Here is a 12,374-nt window from a genome sequence, read left to right as displayed (position 1 = left end):
TAGTTGTTATAATATCTATCATTAATTAGACATTTTATGAAATATTCATATTTCAAAGAATACTTATCTTGTGGATGACGTCTCACGTAGAGATGTTGATTCACGTAGAGTGCTTCATAGGGAACGGGCTTTACCGTTCAGCTTTGTTGTTCCTCCATGCTCCTCGTGGTCACCGTTGGGTTTGCCGCTCGGCCCCACGGTGGGCGCCAAAATGTTTCGGTAGATACTTTTAGGGACCGAGAGACTAACCTGCTGACGCGTCTGGGCCGCTCGCTCGCTTCCAAACTCCTCCTGTTGGCCGGTCGGTGTTGGCGCAAACCGATCGGTCTCCTTCTTGACGAGGGGGATGTACCTGCAAAAGGTACTCCGACGCCCAAGTTAGGCGTGTGATTTGAAGAGCCTCGGCTCTTGGTTGAATATTTAGTGAATGGTTATCACTATTGAGTATTTGAGAGTCATGTAGAGTAAGTTGAACGTATGTAGGGTAAGTGGAACGTACCTGGCTTTCGGCCCTGGCTTTGTATTTATAATTTACCTCATGGATCCTGAGCTGATATAAGCCCAATAAAATATAAACAGAATAAGATATAAACAGATTACCTAAATATCCGGTTGGTTGTTTGTAACCGCTCGGTTAATATTTCATACTATACAATCTTAAACTCTCCTATTGATTTGAGCGTCAAAGAATATTTTGTAGGTGGATCTTCCCCTTTGAGCAGCAAGAAATTCCATAACGACCAATAAGAATTCTCAAGCTACCGATTTGATCTTGCTACCTGTATGCAAATTCATGCTCAAGATCCTGATAAGATCAATATTTTTATTTTAATTTTGAATGATGATAAGAAAATGTAGTCATGTTCTAAATAAAACACTTGTTTCATATGACTAATGCAAAATAAAAACTTGATTTCGATTTAAAAGGATGAATGTAGTATTGTTATGCATTGTGTCTATATATAAGATTACTTTTTAACATTATGAAAAAAAATTGTGTTATTTTTAAAATTATAAAAATAATTTTTATAATATATTTGTTGCATTATAGTTTTTAATTTATATTAATATTTTATATGATATTAAATTGAATATTGTAAAGATATAGAAAATGGAAAATTAAGATGGGGAGGGTTTAATAAAATAATATACAAATATTTTATTAATAGAAGGCTAAGCTTTAAATACATTTTTCTATTGTTTGAGTTCATTTGTTTTTAAAAAAATCCTATCTCTTTAAAAACTATTTCCTTCAATCTTTTCTTGTCTTCTCTCTAAGAAATCTAACTCATCATTCATGTGTTCTTTGATAAAAAAAACAATCTCTAAGCTCACAATAGAGAACTTGACAATTTTATTCAATCAGAATCACAAATATAGTAAGTTCTTTTTCTAGAGTCAAATTTTTTTCATCCCTTGCATATGGGTGTGATGAGCTACATGTGGCTCAACTTTACTCAAACTCATTCTATGTGTGTCTAAGATCTTAGTGGTATATTTAGATCATTGATGTGACACTCATTTGTGTAAATAAAGTTTCCTATGAGTGGGATATGGAAAGAGAACTTTGAGATCTTTAGGAGTCCTAATCAAAGTAAGGGAAGCTAGCATTTAACAAAACTACCATTAAGTGTTAATTGAAATATCTATTATGTGAAGTTAAATTTTGTGCACTTGGCAGCGTAAGTGAAGGTTAGAGGTTGTTTTGTTAGGGACATTGAGGCTACATAGAGGTTGTCAAATAAAAAGCTATTGGTAGCACGAGTGAATGTTAGAGGCTGTTTTGCTAGGGACATTGAGGAAACATAGAGGTTGTTTTGTGTCAAAGAGGCTACAGCGGAATGGTTAGTGTTGAAAAAAAAACCAAGAGGGGGGGGGGGGTTAATTGGTTTTTCATAATAATGTATGCCTTTTAAAATTTCTTCTCAATATAACTTACAGAGCAAATAATAACGATAAATAAAAAGAGTAAGGTTGAGAGAAATTTGCACAGATGATTTTAACCTGGTTCGGATTTTACCAATCTTACATTCAGTCGCCTATCTCAAATCAAGATAAGCAGTTCACTACTCACAAAACAATTATAAATTACAATCACAAAGAAACAATTTCGAAAAGTTTAGAAACCACCTCTTTTGTTACCCCAAGAGATGAGTCACTTCCCCTGTAATCCACAAGGGATTAACACCTCCTCTGAATCTTCACAAAGGATGAACACTTCCTTCGAATGTTTCACGAAGGATGATAGGCTTTTAACTCAGCAACAATAACAACACTCAATCACACTCCTTGTCAAAGTTCCCGCTCTGTGCCAACAACAACAACACTCAATCACACTCCTTGTGAAAATTCTCACTCTATGCCAACACGCCAAGTTCTCAAAGCCAAAGCACAAGGGTTCAACAAACCCTAGAACACTTATCACCGCACACTACAGATAAGATTTTTTGAAACACACTTATTTCGTATTTTGTATTTCGTATTTTTGAATGAGAGTCCCAATCTAATTTATAGAGATCTTACTCAAGGATACCTCCAAAAAGTCGTTGTCAACTAATTAACGTGTGATAACCAATTATCCAATTATGGTAATTAATTATGCATTTAATGAATGCACAACGGTAAAAAACTTGTTTAAAAATTCTCATAATTGCTCATTATAATCAATTATTGCAAGTCATAATTGATTCCTGATAATCGATTATTATAAATTGATAATCAATTATCTTGAGCATAAAATTAAGGTTTTTTGATTCAAAAAACATTTTAATGCAACCACAAACAATAAATAGAATCAAAGATACACCACATTCTATACATAAATCTACTAAATTACAAAAGTTTTAATATAAAAACAAATCTTCATGAAGATCTTCTGGCAATAAGAGCATTGAGACTTGATTTTGAGACATCATCAAAAATTTTACTTTTCAGCTTTATGCTAACGTTTTGTTGTGCTCTCGGGATAGGACATAACGAGTATTCGGCATGTTGATTATGCTTGCCATGAATTTTTCTCTGAAGGTAGTTTTCTTCACATTTTTTATGGGTCCATAACAACTTTTTAATTTTATTGATCTAGTATGTGTGGTCTACGCAACTCAAAAAACTATATTGTAGTTATTGCTCTATGGCCCCTGTACTTATGGTGTGTATGCTATATTTCATGGTTATACTCACGTATCTCAATCTTTTTGTTTGTTTGGGATAATTTTTAGTGTAAACATCTAAGGTTACATTTTGAATGCAAGTTTATTTCATGGACGCTCAAATTTGGTGTTCTATTTTTTCAACTATCACTACAAAATAATATATTTTAGTAGGAGTTTTTTTCTGGCGATTTTATAAACCCCGAATAATTTTATGCGCCCGTAACCTTTTCCTTTTTTTAAAAAGAAAAAAGTCCGACGGTTTATAAAAGTAACCGCCGTAAAATTTAAACTTTTTTCTTTATTTTTAGAATAAGTTTCCCAAAAATGTAGTTCCCTCCCCTCGCGCCTTCATTTTATTTTGTTTCCTTCTGCCTTCATTTTTCCCCCCAAACCCTAAATCGCTCTCTCCTCTCCCGGCTGCCTTCATTTTCCCCAAACCCCTTCCTCGTGCCATCTTATTGTCTTATTGGCTTCGTTATCAGGTATTTTTTTTCATGTAATTTTCTTAAAGTAGGTGTTTCTTACAGTATGGCATTCACATCTTGATAGTAATTTTCTTTGTGTAATTTGTGGGCTCAACGAGGGTCTTCCCCTGCTTGGGAACGAGGCGTCGAGGCTGCATTTGTGGACTGAGCAAGGCATTGAGGTGTCTTGTTGTTCGTTGAGGCGTCTTATTGTTCGTCGAAGGTCGAGGTGCTCTGGCGCGTTCGCTCCCGCACTGACCGTCAAGGTAAGCAGTGATTACTGTGTTCGAGCTTGAGTCTCTACTTTTGCCTCTCTCACTCTAAACTTTCGTATATCTCTGTGTGTAGTAGCCCTGTTATTGATAAAGGTGTGGCTCATGAGTCTGTTGGAGTAAAACCAACGACCTTGGTTCCCAAAGAAAACCCTGTTAAAGGTGTTTAGTTTTTAGAGATTAATTTTTGGAGAATTATTAACAATGAGTTTTTCATTTTATTTTAGTTTCTCATTATGATTTACAGATAAACATTGTCCCCAAAGCAACACTAAATAAACATAGGGATAATGAGTAGATGGTGAGGAAAATCTTTTGACTTGGTTGATCGACTTATTTTCACAGGTAAAATTTGGTTTTACTTTCGTTAGGCCTCTTCACAGTTCTTACTTGATTGAGTGGTGCACAATTTGCTATTATCTTGTTTTATCTTTAGACAAACAGGTGCTATGTCTTTCTTTCACCATCTTATACTCTTATCTGCTTATTTCTTTCGTTCATGCTATTTGTTTAACCTATATGTTTCTTCAACCAATTCCTTGGCTTGAAATGCATTGTACTACTAGATAAGGTTAGCATCATCTGCAAGCAAAACATTTGAATTTTTGCTTCTTCATAAAGTCCTTTCTTTAGTCTTTGATTTCCAACTTGGTTCATTACTCTTCCCAAGAGAGTAAAAAAAATGAAAAGAAAATGAGGGGATCTCAGGTATAGCTTCATTTTATTCCTCTAAGTTTCTACCGGTATGTTATGTGAGAGCTTGTTGAATGGTACTTGTTTTCTAATCCTTATGTTTTAGTGCTTTGATTAGGGGTGATACAAATGATATGATTTGAAATTGGAATGAATTATGAAATGGGGCTTTATTGTTTTTATATATTGATAATAATGGGATGGGATTCTGTTTGGTGGTTTGTGTAAAATCTGAAGAAAAATAGTGAAAATTAATAAAATAAAATAAATTAGTTTTTATTTTATGTTGGTTAGATGTTAGATTGTTGGTTATTAAATACATTGATTTATAATTTTAGTTATTTATTTATTTATTATTTTATTTTATGGGTGTATTAATTGTTGAGTACGAGTTATATATGTTTTTTTTACATTACTTTTGTCAGAACCTATTAAAATATATCCAACGCCACCTGTGAGTATCATTAAATGCACCCACGACACTTGCTCAGATGCATTAAAAATGCACTCAAACTCTGACGCACAAATTGCCAAGTGTCAAAATGGAACATTCGGAAGTCAGTAAGTGGAGTGCAGGTGTCAGCAAAAGAGCACGCGACCGTTTGACGTGGGGCAAACAAAAATGATTTCTGAAAAACCTGCCACACTCTTCTGCACGCACCGTCTTCCTCCCAAACTCTGAATATCCATTTTCTCCTCTTCTCTCTAGAAAACTCTTCCTTTTCTCTACTGAAACTCATCCTTTCTCTTCTCCGTTCATCATTCAGAAACCATAGAAGTACTCCCGGCATCGTGAGCTTCTTGCTGGACCGAACAGTTTCAGAGTCTGAAGCTGGTAAGTTCTCGACCTTAGCCGTTCGTTTTTGGGTTACATGCAAAACCAAGATTTGGTTGCATGCAGGGGTACAATCTAAATTCTTATGTATTTTTATGGTTAGACTTAGTTGGAGGAATTAAGAAAATCGTTGAGGGTAGAAAGCTGTAGTTGGACGAATCAAAAACATACTCTTAGGACGTTCACCACTGATCCAGGTAGGGGAAGCTTATTCAATTTAATTCGTATGTTTGTATTGTACTGTATGAACGTTCTGTGTGTTGCATGAAGTATGATCTGTATTATTTGATTGTTGGTATATGATTATGATTATGAGTTGATGTATGAGAAGTATGAAATGTACTATGATATGAGTATTTGAAAGTATGAAAGTTTATGCTGAGAAATGAGTTTAATGTAATTGAAACTTTGAATATGAATTTCCTATGATAATGAACGTTCGTCATTGAACGGTCCTTGACCGTTCGGTGTTGTTACCAAACTTCTTTGAAATTGAATTCTTTCATTTGGAAAGAATTCTAGTTGAGGACGAACGCCCTCTTGCATTAAGTGCTACGTTTGAGCGTTCGGCCAAAACGTAGATACCCTGAGTGTTGTGTGAGGAATTGAGAAACTTGTAAACATAACTGGATACTTAGTCATTCTGAATTCTATCTTCACTATCCTATATTATCCTTATTACTTTTTCTATTATGAATTCAAATCAGCGATGAGTCTCGACCCAAAGCGTACGTTATGAGTGGCGCTCGGTCTTATACCGAACGCTCGTCCTTGTCTTTAATTACCAAACAGGTGGAAATAGCGTTCGTCCAAAATTTCAGTAAATACGTATTACCGCGTTCGGTCATTGACTGGCAGTCGGTCTCTCTAATTGAATTGTTCTCGGTATAGTTATTTACTCGTCTTGTGGTGTCTCTATCCATTTGGATTCGGCCTAGAGCCTTGGTACTTAACTTATTCTGAGTATTGATCGGATCGTTCTAGAGTCAGTTCATTCAACTGATTCGAGTGGTAATGACGTTAGTCATCTGATATGTGTCGGTTTTGTTCTGTTCGGAAACGAGGATTTCTCGGTCTCGTTTTTTTAACGTTCTTCCTCGTTATGAAGAGAGCTGAACGCTCGTTATTTGATGAAATTGAAATGGAAGACGAAAATGAGATTAAAGTGAAGAATTATAAGGAATGAACAGTATATGAGATAAAATGATGGTTGTGGATTTTGAACGAGCGTTCCAGGGAGGAACGACTCTTGGATGAAAGTTGGAATTTGTAAAGTATGAATGTGGACAAAGCTTAGCTGGCGATTCATCCTGATGTTCCGTGAGTGCTCGTCCTCACGTAGAGGGGAGTATGTCATGTGTGGGAACGGCAGGAGGTCCTAGTCCTTAGGGGTACTTTGGATGGAAGGGACTAACCTCGGGTGGCAGCTGATGATAAATTCCAGTTACTACACCACCTGGGTGCACGAACGTCGTAGCTACACAGAATTCATACGGTCCGGACAATTAGTCTAGTATCAGGAATTGATTGAGTTAAAGAATTGAGTGAATTATATGTTGTGAATTATTCGATATGTTGGATGTGTTATGAAATGCATGTTATTACTTGAATTAAATTCAATAAGCTTACCCTTCGTTTTTCCTTGTGTTGTCTCGTCCTTGTACGTCCGTCCTTGTCAATTGCAATGATCATCCGTGTGGATGTGAGCAGATGGAGAGGCGTTGCTTGAGGAGACGCTTGAAGAAGGAATCTTAGAGGAAGAAAATCTCGTCGATGTTGAAGTGAAGGCCGAACAGTAGTACGTTCGGTTATCTGTTTAGTTTAGTTAGATTAAGAGTGCTGTATTAGAACGACCCCTCCCCTTTTTGATTAATTTGACCGTTCGGTATTTCTATTTTGTAAACCGTTCGGTCAGGTATGCTTAGATTGAACATCTTTATTTGTAGCAGCTTATGTAAGGCCGTTCGGCCAAGAGCGTACTTTATTCTCTTTAATTGTAAGACTGAATTGATATATTAATATATGTGAATATTCTATTTGTATGGTTTATGACTGTATTTATGGGATGTTACAACTTTCAGCATAAAAGCTTGTGGAATGGTAGCCATGGGTGCTGTGATTGTTTGAGAGGGCAAGGGTTTAAACCTTCCCTACGTACTTTAACAAATAAAACTATTATCCCTTTCCTTCAATTCTTTTATTCATACTTCAGGAGGGACCCACGTCAATTAATATCTTAAAATGATAGCTTAATAAGATTGAGTTATCTTATCTTCCTGCAATAGAAAAGAAAATAATATTCAAGCACATATAATAATTCATTATTTGAATATACATGTTTAATAATGTACAACTCACCACTCCTAGTTCCTATACATAAAACTAATAATAGCTAGCTACCATCCTATCTAGTGTTGAACTGCAATTACCTCACAGTTCACAAACATACCCCGGTTCTTATGACACAACAATGATTTTCTCCTTCGGATATCTGTTACTCAGAAACAACTACTCACATTGTCTACCACTACCATGGTCCTGTAAGTGTCCTTCTCAAGCATTGTATTTTACTTACCCTTGGCTGGCATGCAGAGTCTGAATCCTGCTTAGATAAACAAATAAAAAATGTTTATTTGGCTTTCAAACTGTGAAAATAAATTGAAAAATAATTTATGTTGGTAAATCTCTCTATTGGTGTCAACCAGTAGAAAAAAGTGAGGAAAGAGCCATTTGATGAAGAGAACATTGGCAGAGATTCATATGCAAAACAGATCATACCTTGTTTTTCTGCATTTCCTTAATTTCTGCCTGTAACAAACCAATTGTAATCAGAGAAGACCAAAACCTTTGTATACATTTTACTGATAAGTGATAAGGATGTGGTGCAGAATGACAGCATACCTGTTTTCTTTCCAATTCTCTGTTTATTTTCTTAAGTTTTGCAACTTCAGCTTCTAGTTCGAAAGTGTAGGCCCGTCATTCACAAGAGATAGAATATTATAGTTACGTGCCTTATAGAAGATCCACCCACACAGTAAATTACTAGAGTTTTTTTTTTTTTTTATCTTTAGAATAAAACTAACATTTTTGAGAAAGTGAGGAACAAAAGAATAATAAAAGGTATAACAAAAGAACGTTAGAAATTAATTATATATATCTTTTAATTTTTATTATTAGGTGAGTTTTAGGAGTTGCAGTGCAAAAGGAAATGGCTTCATTTTTCAAAAGAAATTAAAATCACATGATTTCGTATGTGTATAAAGTTAAAATTTATTAATATTACTTGAGCTAAAACATAATTCTGAGATAGTTTAAAAAATAAAAACATATTTTACCCTTACTTCTCTCTAAGTATATGTTAGAACAGTGGAACTAATACAGTGATGAGTACTAACATTCTTACGAACCCGTGATCTGGCTGTTGATTCTCAATTTTTGATCATTCTCCTTTATCTTCTCTCAACCACTTTCTCTATAGCACTAGATTTTCTTCTTGGCGACAGTGGATTATTGTCTACATTACTTCTTGTAATTACATCCGATGACATTTTTCTCGAGGGAGAAGCCTCTGGATTACCCGAGGCTAAACCAATGTAAGATTGCCCTTTCAGGTCAACAGTAGTGAGTTTCATTTCATTTATCATTCATATATTGTTCATTTTCCTGTACTCCTACATTTTTTTTGTAGGCTGAGTCAATGAATATGTTAATTGATCAGCTCTGTAGAACAAAAATGCTTGAAGGAGTAAAGTATACATATTCGAATGAGTGTTTTACATCAAAGGTGGGTTAACATGAATGCTATTATGAAACTTAATGAATTTACATTTGCCCTGAGCTATTTTTTCAAAATGACTCCAACCTCTCCCTTGGTTGGTGACTACCACTGTTGAAAGAATTAAATATCTATGAAGTGTGAAGCGGATATTGTATATTGAAGTTGAACATTTCTACACGGAACAAAATGATTTACATGAATTCTTGTACAAAATAATGTGGTTAGATGTAAGTGGAGAAAGTTTAAGGTAATGAAGGAAAGAAATTTGAAAATCTTGATTTTACTGACAGTAATATACTTGTTGAAAGACTGTCCTTGAATTGCTTGTTCACAGTTCACATTATGAGAATGATTAGATTCACTTGATGCTTTAGTACTTATTTACCTGTTATTCATCTATAATAGTCATGTGGAGAGAGAGCTAAGGATGCTAATGTTTATTTATTTTTTGTGTGTCCGTGTAATTGCTAAAGTAGCATGTGCATATACAAAATTATACTGTCACATTCCCTGTGAAGCATTACAATATTGCAAACATCCAAGAAAACAAAACGTTTTATTTGAATAAGAAATGTTTTATATGCTTGTTTTTTTTTTCAATAGAAGTGGGATTTCATTTAACATATTACCTACTGATGCAGCTGGTTATCTTCATATAATCAATCAAATGAAGGAGCTCATAACTGGAGTAGGCAAGAAGTCCTATACTTTGGTTATGGGAAAGCCAAAACCAATTAAACTTGCTAACTTTCCTGAGGTGAATGGCAATAATAGTAGTAGAAATTTGATACTTTTTGTAGATAGTATAGTTAGTAAATATGATATGGTGAATAGGATGATAGAAAATAAACTGTATTACATAAAAATAAAGAAAATAAAATTTGATTTATGCCAATTTGAGTTAGGCATTGTTTTATAGATTAGTCTAGTTTCCTACTAACAAAAGTTTCATACTAACATTTTGTCCTATTTTTGGTAAGCATTGACATTTGAAGGAGTAATATACTTGTGAACTTTCTGGTGTGGGGTGTTTCTTTTCAGACTTGACAGGTAGATTAATAGAGGTGAAAAAGTATTATTAATTAATTGTGTTTGACACTATTTGCATGATAACAATAGTTGAATGTTTCAAAAGTAAAGGTTTGTACCCTATGATCAATGATGTTAATAGTTTAGTATTTAACCTTTTTGCCGTTTTGCAGTAGGAAAAATGAAAATATTAGTTACTAGGGTGTAGTACTTCATTTCTCACAAGGGATACCTATATGCTTGCACTGTTGCAACCTTCTGATTAGTTTGATTGTGAGGAAACGTATGAATATGTGCTTTCTAACATATTGGATACTATTTTGTTTATGGTGGATGGAACTGTGGGCAAATGATACTGAATCTGACATATCGAACATTAAGCTATCCCTGTAGATTGTTGGATTGGATTACAAAATGGGTTTAGTTTTTCATGTTGATCATGCATTGTTTGGTAGAGTCCTTCAATTAATTTTGGCTTATTTTTGGTTAATGTGTTTTGATTATAATATAGTCTTTGATTTCAAGGATTTGCAATACCAAAAGATGTAAAAAAAGTTGCAAAATTTGATTTTCATGGGCAGCCAACGGAACTCAAACAAAATTAGATATTTTTTATTAGTTTCTTTTTTTTAGTAATGTAACGAACATATTTTTAGTATGTTAATTTAGTATTGAACATCTTTCTTTTTAATATATGAATAATTAGTTGGATAAACATATTAATATGTTGAACAATGCAGTTTATTTTATATATAATATTCAGTTTTATTAATATTATTTTATTGCATGTTTGGTTAATAAAACTAATTTTATTATAATTTCATTTTATTACAATCAAAACCTAAAAAAAAAAAGATGTACACATTTCCAGTGGTTTCAGCAAAACTTTGCTAATTTTGGCGGTTTCATTAAAATCCTCGCTAATTCCAGCGGTTTTAGTAAAACTCTTGCTAATTCCGGTGGTTTGAGCAAAACCTCCGCTAATTCTAGCGGTTTCATTAAAACCCCCGCTAATTTCAGCGGTTTCAGCAAATTCCCCACTAATTTTGGCGGTTTCAACAAAACTCCCGTTAATTCCGATGGTTGTAGTAAACCCCCCGCTAATAGTGACGCAGCTTTTGTCCGTGATTTTCACAGCTTTTCCCAGGGGTTTTCCTAACCTTGGATAACATACTTTCTGGGAGTTAAAACCGCTAGAAACGAAAAAAATAATATCCGGTAAAAATCTAAATTTTTGTAGTGTATATGTGATGGTTTTATCTATACTATCAATATATCTAATTTATATATCTAGAGAGAAATTGTGAATTAGATATTTTATTGACTTTCTTTAATTTTTAAAACATTAGTGCATAAAAATAAATAAATACACTTGAATCTCCCTTTTTATTCTATGGAATACTTGTATATTGGAAAAGTCACATATGCGCACTCTGACCATGCCGAGATCGCAGTTCCAGTCATTTACCTGGTGCATTCAACACATACTTGGTTCCTACTAACAAGAAGCAGAAGAAGAAATTTTCTTTATCAAACCGATTTGACGAGGTTTCTATCACATTTTCACTTTGCTGCTAAGTACAGTAAACTAAATATAACTATTTATCTCTACTTATGTTTTTGTGTTTGTAGCACTGAAACAACTAAATTTTCTAAGTTATGGAATGAAGTAATTTGTAGTTTCGGTGAGGAAGATATCAATCAACTTTTATATTCACTAACTATCTTATGTACTCCTACAATTCACATTAGCCCAATAACGAATTTCTTTCTTCCTTGAATGCTTTCTTTTATTTATTTTTTACTTTTAAATGGGTATAGTACGTTTTGAAAAATGCTAATTGGTTTTTTCATTGCATGGTCTTTTTCTTTAACTTCTTTTCCACTTTCAATGTAGATATTCTAAGAGGAGGGGACAATGGAAAGCTGCAACACAATCCCAGGAGTTCTTTAGGACTCTTAAACGATATTACAACAATGCTTACATGATACTGAGAAGAAAAATGCAATTAACATGTATGTGGCACGTTGTATTTCTTAACTATTTATTGATTTTTACTTTAATTGTTTGTGTACGGTAATACCATTTCCATATATTTTTATCAATTTATTAAATATGTAATTATATATATATATATATATATATATATA

At 33.8% G+C, this 12,374-nt stretch overlaps 1 long non-coding RNA gene across 7 annotated transcripts; it reads left to right on the top strand.

Annotated features, from left to right (window-relative positions):
- Positions 1-3,473: 3,473 nt before the first annotated feature.
- Positions 3,474-10,227, top strand: LOC124833294 (uncharacterized). 7 transcript variants are annotated; one of them, XR_015779826.1, is made up of 8 exons: positions 3,474-3,882; positions 3,965-4,050; positions 4,136-4,233; positions 5,007-5,416; positions 5,520-5,613; positions 8,895-9,009; positions 9,105-9,200; positions 9,836-10,227. It is a non-coding gene; the product is annotated as an uncharacterized LOC124833294 (long non-coding RNA). The 7 variants fall into 7 exon arrangements; XR_015779827.1 differs by lacking the exons at positions 8,895-9,009; positions 9,105-9,200; positions 9,836-10,227 and adding an exon at positions 7,127-7,463 and having other exon boundaries at positions 3,477-3,634; positions 3,736-3,882; XR_015779824.1 differs by lacking the exons at positions 8,895-9,009; positions 9,105-9,200; positions 9,836-10,227 and adding an exon at positions 7,127-7,463 and having other exon boundaries at positions 3,481-3,634; positions 3,702-3,882.
- The last annotated feature ends 2,147 nt before the right edge of the window (positions 10,228-12,374 follow it).

This window comes from Vigna umbellata, chromosome 5, assembly GCF_029865625.1.
Source record: "Vigna umbellata cultivar VRB3 chromosome 5, Vumbellata_1.0, whole genome shotgun sequence".
In the NCBI taxonomy this organism is placed as follows: domain Eukaryota; kingdom Viridiplantae; phylum Streptophyta; class Magnoliopsida; order Fabales; family Fabaceae; genus Vigna; species Vigna umbellata.
The sequence above is the reverse complement of the archived record's forward strand: the minus strand, read 5'-3'. Positions and strand labels throughout refer to the sequence as shown.